Here is a 13435-nt window from a genome sequence, read left to right as displayed (position 1 = left end):
GGGGGCTGCGGGGCTCGAGGGTCGCCTCCCCCTCCCGCGTCTCGCCCCGGGCCATTGTGAGCCCTCGCTGGGGCCCCTACGCTCGCTCCCTCGCTGGCTCGCGCGCTCCCTCCCTCGCCGGCTTCCCGGCCCCGTCCCTCCGTCTCTGTCTTTCTCCTCCCTCCTGCCCTCCCTCTGTCCCGAGGCCGGGCTGAGCCTCGGCCCGGCCCGGGGCGGGAGCAAACTTCGGCGTGGAAGTTAGGTGGCCGCGGTGGGGGCGCGCTGCGGGGTGAGAGGGGACCTCCGGAGCCTGGGCATGAAGTTGTCTAGGGCAGCCGGGCAGCCTCCCCTTCCCACGGCTGCGCTGGGGTTGTTTCTAGGACGGGGTCTGAAAGGTGTCTTTTCCCTTGTCCCGGAAAATCTCCCTTCTGCTGCCCCTGATTAGACCAGGTCTTTCCTTGGGCGGGGGAGGGCGGCTTCTTTGGGGATCAGGTCGGGGATGCTGCCGCGTTTGGACTGGGAGCTGGAGTCCTGTCCGTCACTTGTTCCTCCCCTGCTGTCTGGGTGCAAGCAGAGGGCCTGGCAGAGTGGGGAGGGCAGGGGTACCAAACCTGCCTGAGGAAAGGCCGGGAGGGGACAGGGGAGGGGATGAGGCAGGTGCATCTAGAGGGAGGGATATGCCCGCACCCCCCTGCTTCCTTGCTGGCCCCCTGGGATGGGGCTGGAATCCAGGCTGGCACCTGGAGGTCTTGGCACACTGCCCTGCCCAGCCGGGTACTCAGGCCACAGCAGGGCAACATGCCGCCCGTCTGCCATCCAGGAGGGCCCGCCTGGCCTGGCCACCCTGGGCAGCAATGGTTGCAGGGAGCTACCCAGCCCTGCCTTGGGGCCTGGGAAGCGGGAAGGGATCCTGGGAGGAGCCCTGGGCCCCCAGCCATCTCAGCCCAGGATCTTGGCTCTGAAGGGAACGCTTGACACTGAAGGGGCAGCAAGGCCAGCCCAGGACCTGGCCAAGGCCTGGGTTCTCGTGGTTCTTCGTCTGGACCAGGGACAGGGCCCGAGCTGTAGTCCTGGGAGGCAGCCATCCTGAGGGTCCTACATGCCTGGTCCTGGCATCCTAGAGCGAAGGTGGGGCTTAGCCGGCAGCTAGGGAAGACAGCCAGAGACGCTCTGCTCCCCAGTGCCTCCTTAAGAGCCTTCCTCAGCCCCTAGGCTTAGAGAAGGGGAAACTGGCCCCTTCAGTCTGCCCACCCATCCAGCCCTCCCTTAGCCCCACACCGGTGCCACAGTGCCACAGCTGTTCCAGCCCAGCCCACACATCCCTCCCCATGACCTCGGAGCCTTTCCCCTCTGCTCCTCCTTCTCCCCTCTGGGCCACTGCTGGGCCTCCCAGCTGGCTCTGGCCTGCACTGGGGGAGGGACTGCACCTGGGGGCCGCTCCCAGGATACCCCTTTCTGAGCTTCAGCCCAGCCCATTTCACAGCCCACCCCCAGCTCTTCTTAGTCCTGTCTGCAGCCTGCCAAGCAGGAGGCAGTCTCAGGGTTGGGGACCCCTTGAAAGCAGCCCTGTTTTCGTTAGCCCCTTCCCCTCCCCCTCCTTTCCGGAGCTGCCATTAGTGCTGACCCTCTGACCCCCCCATGCCTGCCCTCCCTTCCCTGTCTGTGACCTCTGACCTTTGGTGTTAAATCCCTCCAGCTGGGGCTGTTTGGCCCCTGAGTGACCCTGGGGTAGGCCCCCTGGGGGGGCTCTCCCCGCTCCTGGCTCTCTACACAGGGGCACCTGCCAGTCCCTCCCTCACTGATGGGGAGGGGGTGCCCCAGGAAGCCAGACAGTGAGTCACTCCTCTTCCAGGCACCACTGCTTTTGGGTCAGTGGCTTTGGGGGATTCACTGGAGCTGGGCCATAGCCTGGAGGGGGTTGTGGGAAAAGCCCCCTCCTAGAAGTCTGACGTTCTGGAATTGAGTCTTGGCTGGGCCACCAACTCCCAGGGGTCCTTGGGTCAGGCTCCTCCTCTTTCTGGGTCTCAGTTTCCTCATCTGTCAAACCAAGGGGTCAGATAAGGTGAGCTTCCTGAGCACCACAGAGTCCATGAGAAGACTAGGAGGAGGGGTGACAGAGGGGGTAAGGCCAACAAAAGCCAACTCTCAATTATCCGTGGGTGGAGCCAGTATGAATAACTGGATGCCACAGACATCCAAAAACCTCATTTTAAACAATCGTGTGAACCACGTCCCCCCTAAAGCTTTGTTGTTTCTAGAAAGCTGAGCTTCAAATGGATAGCCACAGCCATGTCTTCTGCCTGGGCTCCCGCCTTGCTGGGAGTGCCCATGGAGGGTGAGAGGGTGAACCGGCCTACAGGAGACAAAGCTCTCCAGGGCTTCTCCTGGGACCTGTCAGGAGGCCTAGACCCCTCTCTCAGCCCCACCATTTGGCCCTCTCTCCCCTCCTCCCTGGCCTGGCCTTGGCCCCCAGGCAGTGGGAGTGTCTTCTGCCACCTAATCCTCCCAGGGTCTGAGCTGCAGTGTAGAAGGAAGAATGTATTTTCCTGACATTTTCCCATGTGGGTTTCCATCTCCCAGACTGGCCTGGAATCCCAATTTCCTTCTTAGGTGAGGGGGCAGGCATGGGTGCTGGGCAGCGTTTGGGGCAGTCCCAGGATGAGGGAGGGTGGCAACAGCTGTGGCCAGAGGACCAGATGTGGGGAGTGGGGCCTGCAGTTGATCTATTTGGGAAGTATTTGGGGTGGGCCCCTGATACTGGGGGTGGGGCAGGGAGGACTGCTGCTCCCAGCGCTCCCCTCCAGTGTCCCAGGGGAGGCAGGCTGAAGAGGCCCCTCACCCATGTGGGAAATTCAGATTGCAGTGGAGATGCCTGAGCTAGGTGGAATTGTGGGGGAAGGGAGCTGCCTTTTCTGTGGAGAAACCTTTCTTTATTCAGGGTTATTATTGTTATTGTATATTTCTCACAGATGACTGAGGCCATAGGGGTGACCCCTGGAAGGTAGTAGGTGGTCTTTCCTTCACCCAGACAGGTGTCCTTTTCAGAGGTGCTAGCTGGTGAGTGGATCTCTTGGGCCAGCCCAGAAAGATGTAGATACCAACCCTCCCGTTACCAGAGTTGCCTCCCCTCCCGGGGCCTGTGAAAGAGCCCTAGAAAGGGGCTGAGGCCCAGACAAGTGTCTAGGGGTTCACCTCTCTGAGAATGCCAGGACACCCAGCCTTGTCCCAGCTTGATGCCAGCCCTGAGTGTGGGGACTACAGATTTTTCAAGGCCCTTGGGACACATCTGTCCCAACAGTAGTTTCCAAAGTGGATGCCTCAGCCCCACCCACCCTGGAGGATTCTAATTCAGGTGTGGCTAGGCAGGGTGTCAGCCAGGACCTCTGGTGCTTCGCTGATCAGCCAGGGTTGGGGCAACTAACTGCCACCTGCTGGGGGGGTGTCATGCAGGGGCACAGCCTGGAGTGACCCAGGTTTCTCCTCTGGCTCACATATAGCCTTATAAACCTTTATTGTCTTTGCAACTAATAAAAATTCCATCTTAGGTCCCCAGGGAGGGGTTGGGGGTGAAGCGAGTCAGGGATGGAGCAGCATGGGGGGAACACCTCAAAACAACTTTCTGAAAAAATCAATATAATGCCTTCCAATGGCCTGGTGAATTTTGCAGTGTTGACATCTGTCACTTGAAATTGTCACATGAACCTTGTGGGAGAGATTCTTATTAGACGAGTGTGGAAACTGAGGCTCAGATGGAAAAGGGCCAGTGGGCATCGAGGCTCAAGTTCCCTGGGGGTCTGTTATAGCTGGGGGTGGGGGTGTCTGATCTCCAATTGCCTACCTAGCCTGGGACGAGAAGGCGCCCCGCTCCTAAGGGGAACTGGAGCCTAGCCCCAGCAGCTGTGCACACAGGGTCCCAAGCATCCATTTTTTTCCTGCTCTGATCCTTCTGGCCGCCACTCCAGTCCCTTCCATGGAGGAAAGTGAGGCCTGGCCCGGGTCTGCAGGGGTCCCTGGCCCTCCTTTCCCTTCCAGCTCTGGGACCCATCCAGGAAAGCTCTGGGAGCCTCCACACAGCCAGTCTCCAGGGAGCCCCAGAGGTCTGACTGTCCTGGCCAGGATGTTTCTCCAAGCTCCCTCAGGCTGGGCAGGGTAGAGGCCCTGGCTCTGGGCCTCTTGTGGGGGAGCTCTGGCCTTCCATGCCCAATCCCCCTCCCAGATGGGATGGAGGGTTCTAGTTACTGGTGGCCAGGCTGGGAGGGGCCTGCAGGGCACAGAGATGGGAAGTGATTCTGATGGAGGAGGACTTCCTATCTGTTCCAGATGCCCCTGGCAGGGGATGGAAAGGGGCTGAGAATCTTCCAGGCCATGACTGAGGGGTGGCTGGGGCCTCCTCAGGTCCTTTGTCTGCACTGCCCAGGAGGCCAGGTAGTACATGCCACAGGGAGGGCCCACCGTGTGGGCATGTGACATGTGTGTGCCCACATACTTCCACCTTGGCAGATGGCTGCCTGGGGAGGGGACTCAGACCCTGCCTCTGGCCCCCTCCTCCAGTTCTGGCCAAGGGCGGGTGGAGAGCCTGCAGAGGCCCTAGGAGACTGCTGAGCTGCCTGAGTCAGCCCTGGGCGCCTCCAGGAAAACAATCTTGCCGGCTGACCAAGAGTCCCCACCATTTTGCTCACAGACCAGCTCTCTACTGGGACTCTGGGAGCAAGGAGCCTGTCTGTGAGTGCTGGTTGGGGAAAACCGAGGCCCAGAGATTTTGGGGCTTAGCCTGGAGTCACTTGGGGTCAGAGAAGGACAGAGGGGGACTGGAGCCTAGGGCTGTCTAGCCCTGGCCCCTAAAATGTCATTCAGCCTGAGAATCTCCCAGCTCCACTCCTGCCCCCCCATTCACTGCACAGGCGTGACATGGGAGACAGCTGTATCTGGAGAAAGCCTCCCTCCCTTACCCCCATGTCCACCTGGGTCTGGCTGGCAAGTCCCAGCCTCCCTAAGCCATTTCTCCCCTGCATCACTCCCTCTGGTGTCCAGAGCCCCCCAGGCCCCACCTCTACACTTCCAGGCTGACTGACCCCAGCTGTGATGTTCCCCTCCCCCAAGGCTGTGGGGCCCTCCATTGTTTTGCCTGTTCTAAAGTTCCCCCACCTCCCCACCCCAGTACTGCTGGCTGTCTGCCTGCCAGCACTACCCTCCTCCAGGGCAAGTTCCCAGCATCACCTCAGGACACCTAGTGGTCATGCTGCATGGTCCTATAGACCCTGGGCCCCAAGGGCCTGAAGCAGCCCAGGCCTGGCAGAGCCCTACCCAGTGGGTGTTTCCTTTTGGGTTTGGAGGCTGCCCCTGGCTTTAGACTTACTTTGCTGCCTGGAGTGGACAAGCAGGGGAGGGAGGGGTGGCTGGGAGGAAGGGTATGGGGTGGAGTCCAGAGTTCGTGCCGGAGCCCCTGCTGGTCCTGGTCTTGCCTGGCTGTTCTGGGTTGGGCTCTGTGCCAGTGCTGGGTGGGAGTGGCAGGAGATGAAGCTGGGGGAACTGGGTGCTTCTGGTCATCTCAACTGACCAGGGTGATGCTGTCCACTCTACGGTCATCATTGCCCCAGACGGGGAGGAGGAGCCATCTGTGTCATGGCCCAGGCCCTGCCATTCACCTTGACCTTGGGCATGCCACTTCCTTCCTTGGGCTGCAAGCTCCTCCATACCTGCCCACCTTACCTGGCTGGTAGTACCACAGGTAGATTCATTCACTCAGCAAACATTCACTGAGTGCCAAGTGTCAGAGAAAAGCAAAGGGCTGGTGTGACGGTGCTGCTGTGGGCATGGTTAGGATACTCCAGCTCTAGTCCTATTTGAGGCTAGCCCCTTCCTTTCATAAATGGAGAAACTAAGGCTCAGAACCAGGCCCATATCACCTTGGGGGAGGCCTAGTTATTGGCACTGAGTCCCACCACTTTGCATTGCTGCCCAATTCACTCTGGTGGAAAGAGCGGGCTGTGTGGGGGCTGTGGGAAAGGGGCAGCAGTCCTCTCCGTGAGGCCTTCTCTTCAACACCCCCAGAAGGCTCAGAGCTTCCTGGGGTCCCAGAGATATCCCTGCCTGCCCTAGGCCTCCCTTCTTGGAAAGAAGCTCCAAATGCCAGCTGTAGGGGGTGAGTACCTGGGGCTGAAGGTTAGGGGCAGTGCATATGACACTGCGCAGGGCTGGGCACTCAGGGCATGCTCAAGCGCTGGTAGCATTGTGGCACTAGTGATGTATTAGTGAGGACTTGGACCCAAGGTGAGTGTGGCAGGTTGCACAGGGACACTGCAAGGCGAGGGATGCTGCTCTCAGTAGTGTGAGGACAGCCAGGTCCTCTGCTGAGCTATCAGACACCTGGAAGAACAGCTCATGTATAGCTACAAGAGGTTGAGGCTGGCGAAGGTGAACCAGGAAAGACTTGCTGAAGGAGGGGGTAGTGGGGAGTGGCAGCTGGAGGAGATTAGAGCAGCGTGGAAGATTGTAAAGCAGGAGCTGGCACCCAAGAGGTGATCCACAGGCTCGGGGGAGGCAGGGAATCTTGAGAAAAGAGATGCAAGGGACAGAGCTTGGGGATAGAAGCCTCTGGGCTGGAAAGGAAGATGGCACTTTCTGTGAAGAGCACTCCAAAGCTTCCCAGTGCCCCCCAGGTCCTGGCCCAGCTTACTCCTTGGGCCTTCTCCTCTGCTGAATGATAGGCAGGTTCACTGTGGATCAGTGGGGGCCACGCTTCCAGGCCTCTGCAGCCTTGGTCCCAGAAATATCCCTGCCTGCCCTAGGCCTTTTGACCTGGAGGTGAATCCCAACTCTGTTACTTAGAGCTCTGTGACCTTGGCAGGTGACTGAACTTCTCTGAGGCTCCGTGTCCCCTTCTGGAAGATGGGGAGGCTAGTACCTAATTGGCAGGGTGGTAAGAATGAATAGAAATAGTGAGAGGGAGACATGCTGGCCAGCGCAGCCTGTAGAACTTAGGACCCAGTGTTCCCCCCGCACCAAAGCTTTACCCCGTCTTCATGGCCAACTCGATCTGACCCCCACACTCAGCAGGCACAGCCCACGCCTAACATTGTTTCTCTGTTGCCTATGTTTCCCCCACTGAAGTCTAGGTGCTCTTCATTCTCATTCATCTGTGGGCCCCCCAGAACTGAGCGGAGGGCCTGGTGTAGGAATGCATAACCAAGTGATGGGGTAAATGAGGCAGAGAAGGAAGGGCCAAAGTTCAGAGCCTGCCTTACCCGCCTCCCCTCCTGCTGGGACTTGGCAGGTCCTTTTCAGTGGACCTGGTATCTGTCCTGGGGTGGTGGGAGGGGTGGCCCCCAGGCCTCATCCTGGCTCCTTACCATAAACTGAGACTCCTTAGTCCTGGATCCCGACACTGACACTGGTTATTTGCTATATCCTATGTGTGCACAGGTGTGACATATATGCATGTACCTGTATGTATGGGGGTGCCGTGGGTGCCCATCCATGTCCTGTGGGACACTGACCAATGCCTTTGCTGGCCCCAGAGAACTCTGGCAGAGTGCCCAGTCTTGCCACCCACTGCGAGTGGCGGTGCTGCCTGGCGGGGCCTGGGCTGCCTATGTCTAGGCCTTGCTGGGTGTGTGTCCCTGTCTGGCTCCCCAGTGCCGGCCCCTCCCAGGGATTTGGGCAGCCTGGGCCCAGCTCTTTCCTCCCAGCCCTCTCGGCCGGGTGGGCAGGCAAGCGGGCGTGGGGGCTGCTTGGCGGGCTTGCCTCTGGCTGAGGCCCAGGTGCAGGCAGTGCGCATAGCCCCACACACCACCTCCCCCCCAAGCTGGGCAGACAGGAAAATACCAGACATAGTTGTGCAAAGGTGGCTGCAGCCCGGCAGGCAGCAGGGGGTGGGAGCCGCGCTAAGGTGCCCAGAGCCACCAGGCTGAGGGGAGGCCTCTATGCCAGGCTTGCCCCTGCAGCTGGATAGGCACACACATTTGTGTGAATGTGCATGTATGGACCAGGGCCTATGTGTGAGCTACTGCTCCCAGCCTGGTATCACCCTACTGGCATTGGGGAAAGAAGTACATCTGGGCAGCCAGGGCTGCTGAGGGGCGTAGGGGGAGCCAGCTGCATGCCTTCCAGCTTTAGTTCTGCCTAAACTATTTGGGTGACCTTGGCAGGCCAAGTTACTGCGTGGGGCACCCCCAGCCCGGGATTGGGAACAAGAATCCTCAGGGCTACCAGTTTCTGGCACCTCCTATGTGCCAGGCACCAAGCCAAGCACACCCTACAGGATGCTCCGAATTCCCACCCTGCCCGGTGAGCTGGCATTTTATTGTGGCGCCTATGTCACGGATGAGAAAACTAATGCCGAAGGGATGACAGGGACCCATCTAAGGCCCCACAGCCAGAGGCGGGGGCACAGAGGACTGGAACCAGGCATCTTGGTTCTGGGTAGTGCTCTAAACACACTCAAGTGTGAGCTTCTGACACACACCCCAGCGCAGGTGCTGCCCAGCTGGGGCCTTTCTCGAGGCCCTCATAGTACAGAGCAGCTGACCTGGCTGGGTCACTTGGGGGAGCTTACAATCCCACCAGGGTGGGGTCTTCCCTCTCAGAGGATCTGGGGAGTCCATGCCCCATCCCCATGCTGGCTGAGCGCCCATCTGGGGATGAGGGAAGGGCCTGGCAGCAGGCAAGTGGTTCCCAGGGAAGGCAAACCCCATACTCTTCCAGGAAGTGCTGCCTGCCCTGACCTCTCTCCTGGGATCCTCTGGGCACAGGCCTCACTGAATAAGCCCCTCCCCTGTGTCCTGGGAGGAGGCCTACTCCTTCCAGGGCTGCTTAGAGCCTCTCAAGGGCCTCCCAGCATTCTTTGGTGCAGTCAGGCTCTGGAAGGTGACTATGGTCAGTTGTAACCAAACCACAGGACAGAAGAGGCCTGAGGTTCTCTGAGGGACACATACTCGTTTAGTTATACACTAAACCAAAGCCCACATGCTCTCAGATAAGGGTGAGACTAGTGTCTGTGGATACTCAGCTGTCCTCACAGCTCTAGATTGGCCAAAACCTGGGGAACTCCGCCATGGTGACAGTTCATTCAACAAGTTTAAGTACCTACTATGCACTCAGCACTATTCTAGGTGCTGAATATTGTATATTAATGGGAAACAGTAATCATTGGATGTACATCATTGCATTGATTTGTTCCACAAACCCTGTAGGGGAGGCTATTGTATTATCCCATTTTAGAGATGAAAACCTGGAGCTGACTTGGCCTAAGTCACATGGGCAGGAAGTGGCAGAACTACGTTGGAGACTCAGGTGGTTTACCTCATACTTGGAGCTCTACTCTGCTGTCTGGTCAGGAAGGGGTTCCCTAGAGGATGAGGCCTACCCCTACCCCTAGCCCCTGCCTCTGGGCTGCAGAGGAGGGTGGAGCTCTTGGCCAGAGCAGAGCTACAGTGGTTCCCAGGAATGCGGGGCTGTGGGGCCCTTTGCTTTGGCAGCATATCTGCCTACAGCCCTCCAAGCCTCCCTGTGGCTGCCCTCCCCAGTGGGCCTCTCCAGCACCCACTCACTGCCTGCTGCCGCTTCTAGGCTTTGCACTTAGCTCCCACAAACCCCTGGGCAGGGGGCTGGGGTAGGTGCCAAGCCAGAGCCCCTTTGCCTGTCCCTTCTCACATCTATGGGCACAGAAGGAGCTAATGGTCCTTCTGGACTCACCTGGGTTTGAAACTGAGCTCTGCCACTGATAAGCTGTGTAACCCTGGACAGATCGCTTAATTTCCCTGAGCCTCAATTTTTGCACCTGTAAAATGGAAATGAAACGGCACCTGCCTTAACAGGTGCTGGCGTGTTGCCCCACCATCAACAACTGACTGTACTATTGTGTAATAGTCATCCATGGCTTCCAGTCCAGGGCTTGCCATCCACTTGTGCAAGCTGGCATGAGGGTTTCCCCCTCTGGGCCTCACTTTCCCCATCTGTAAGACTAATGTTTTGACAGTGATTATCCTAGTCCCCAGACACAGGGGCACCCACAGAGTACAGGAGGGGCCAGGGTCTTGTTTCCCCTTTCCATTCAATATCAAGAAATCCACGTGGGCTTTTCAGAGTTGTGTCTTGGGTCTTTGTACCTAAGTCTTAGACTGGATGGGTCACAGCTGACCAAAGGTCTACTCTGGGAATAAGGGGTGTTCCTCATGTTGACCTTGACAATTAGTACACTGGTGGTCAAGCACCTGGCTTCATGCTGCTGTGGGGTGGGTAGGGAGAGCCCCCATTTTACAGAGGGCCTTGTCCTATCTCCACTTCTGACAAGGAGATCCTAAGTACTTCTCAGGAAGGGTGTACTGAGCCCCGCCGCTTCGTCCGCACAGGTACCCCAACAGGCTCCGGGCCAACCCGCTGCTGGTTCCCAAGCAGGGAAGGAGGAGCTTTATCTAGAGCAGATTCCAGGCCTCTCCTATTAGCCTGATGACCTTAAGCCTCAATTTCCCTATCTGTATGACAGGGGAAATGACTGCATCTACTCAGAGTAGGGGTTTTAGAGGGTTCATTGAATTCATGGACTGACGGTGCTTGGCACACGGTAGGTGTTTAACGGATGTCGACTCCCGCCTCCCCGCCACCCCCCCCACCCCCGCCCCGCGCTTTCGGTATGCGTTCCACCCCAGCCACAGAACCCTGGGGTAGACTATGCCTTTTCTGGGCCTCAGTTTACCCAAGCGTCGGGTTCGCCCCGCCCGCTGGGTGTGGGCGGGGCTGCCAGGTAGGCCAGGCGGGCGAGGGGCTCGGCTGGCACTGCAGCTGGGGGCCGGTTGCGCCGCGGCAGGCGGCGCACAATAGCGGCCATTGTCTCGGCCGGGCCCGCGGGGAGGGTGCGGTGGGGCGGGGGCCGAGCCTGAGGGCCAGCGCGGCCCACCCCGGGGTGACCCCCGCCCCGTCCCTGCCGCCCTGGTGGTCCCTTCGCCGTTCCCGCGCGCCCTCTGCTCTAATTAGTTCCTTTCGTAGCTGGAGCCGCGGAGCGGGCGCGCGGTAGCACGACCACCTTGGCGCCGCCTCTCAGCCGGGCACCCCGCCCTTCCCAAGTGCTTGGGGATCCCGCAGCCCCGCGCCAGCAGGGCGGAGTCGCATCACCTCGGAGCCAGCGGGAAACTGAGGTGGGGGTTCGGCATCTAGGCTCCCGGAAGAAGGGACTCTGCATTGCACCCAGGGAGTGCCTGCTGGGTGCCCGCACTGGGGTGTAGAAGACACATGGCTTCCGCCCACTGCGGGCCCCACCACTGGTTAAGAAACTTGCCTGCATCCTCAGAGCCAGACAGCTGCCCTTCAGAGCGTCTCTGTCTCCCCCAACTCTGTGGCTTTCATGAGCGTTAAATCCGGTGATGGCCGGCTGGCCTCTGCTGGTTATCACAGCATAAGTTCCAGGGTTCCAGGCCCCGTTGACCCTTGGGCCTCCGGAGAACGTGACCCTGGCTCTCACTGGCCCTCCTTCATCCAGCCCAGGAACAAAGAGCAGAGCAGCAACCCAGAACTGGCCACTGGCTGGTGGCTGAAGGGTGTAAGAGGACACTTCGATGTTGGCCAAGGAGTGGGGTCACAGGCATCTTCCCTTGGGGTGGGGTCGCCATTGGGAGGGAATTTAAGGTGTGGCCAGCCTGGGGTTGGGGTGCTTGAATCTGTGGGCTTTGGGGGCAGCTCCTTCCTTCTTTCCTAGGAATTGAGGAGGTTGGCCTTCTGGGCTGGGCTATGGCTTCCATCAGAATGAACCCCTGCGCAGAACCCAGGGTCAGGAAGTGGTGGGTAGAGTGGGGTCTCTGGACTGGGCATGCTGATTAGGGTGGGGTGCTGGAGTCCCCCCTCCTTCCATGAGCCTGGTGCCCAGTCCCATCCTGGGAGACAGGGCTCCTCTTGGGGCCCTCCCTGGTTCTGGGTGGAGGCAGTATCTCCTGCAGGTCTTCAGAACAAGAGGGCCCAGGGCTCCTCCCTGCCCCGCCTCTGGCTTGGAGGGAGGACAGTGGAGCAGGTGCCAAAGGATGTTACACTGTCGCCATGAGAGTCAGTGTCAATTTGAATTTCTATTTCCAAACTATTCTGCCTTCATGGTCCCTTCTCTGGAAGGTCGGGTTGGGAGTGGAGACTGGAGGCTGTGGGGAGGTCTGTGTCCCTAGGCCGGCCAAGGACCAGGCCAGGCCACCAGCCCTTCCTGGCTCCTGAATTCTTAATCAGCATAAATATTTACTTCCTTCCTCTCCTTCCAGGCTCCCAGCACAGAGGAGCTTCAGGGAGGTTTGACTGGGCCTGTGTCTAAAAATAAACAGGTGGAGGGACAAGCAGACAGACAGATAGACATAACTGGGGGGTGGGTCAGACAGAGGGCAGCTCCTCCCCTAGTCAGGGGAAGAGTGAAGGGGGCCCAGGTACATCCATCACTGTCATCTACTCACCTGCCTGCCTGGGTCTGGAGCTCCTGAAGGACAGGGTGGCAGTGTAATCCCAGCCTGCTTGCACTGCTGGGAGCTCCTAGTTCATGCATGTCTGGCAGGGGAGGGAGGGAGGGTGTGTGTGTGTGTGTGTGTGGCAAATCCATATAGATCTAAGGACTCTCACCTGATCACCTGATGAGTTTAACAGGGACAAGTCAAGTCACAGACCTGGGTCTCATGACCAAGTGCAGCCACTGGTGCTCTGAAAATACCATCCTTCTCCCTGGGCTCAGAGACTCTGATATTAGCCATGTGCTAGGTTCTTGGGCTGTGTCCCCAGAAGCAGAGGGTCTTAAGTGAGGGAGAGGGACTGCCGTATTCTCTGTGTGCTTGGAGGATCTTGGCAGAAGGGGAGCTTGTCCTGGAAGACAGATGAGCCAGGGCTTAGAACAGGGTTTAAAGTTGTTGAGGGGCTTGGCTTAGAAAAAATATGAGTGGGGACCTGGAGGCTGTTCTCCCCTGTCCTGCTCCATGGTGAGAACTCTGGGCAGCTCTGCATGCACCTGGGCCACACCGGCAAAATATACAAAGTCTTTTACCACATGGTGAGTACAGGGATGGTCTGTATTAAATTGTGAAAACCTGGATTCAGTGAATGGCAAGGAGTATGTCAGTGTTGGCTTGTTTAGCTGATAGGTTTTCAGAGTGTATTCATCTCAATTAACAAACACAAGGAAACACCGTGGCCACATGTGAAAAGATTGCTGCTGTAAGAAAAGTTTGAATTTGGAATGAAAAGTTGACCTTGCTCTTGGGTCGTTTATATGTGAAGAAAATTACACCATTGAGACATTCTAAGAAAATGGTGAAAATTCCAGAATGAGAGCTCATAATAAAAGAATTCATCACCAGTTAAAAAACAAAAAACGATATATGTAATTATTTTACGAACCACCAGACAGTGCTGGTCCACTTCCCTCCAACCCTGCCCCTGCTTGGCCTGGCTGGTCCACAGTCCCAAGGTGCCCCCTGGTGGTGGCCCAGGGCCCTCTGGCTCC

The sequence above is a fragment of the Pteropus vampyrus genome, unplaced genomic scaffold, assembly GCF_000151845.1.
Source record: "Pteropus vampyrus isolate Shadow unplaced genomic scaffold, Pvam_2.0 Scaffold300, whole genome shotgun sequence".
In the NCBI taxonomy this organism is placed as follows: Eukaryota; Metazoa; Chordata; class Mammalia; order Chiroptera; family Pteropodidae; genus Pteropus; species Pteropus vampyrus.
Note: the sequence above shows the minus strand (reverse complement) of the source record.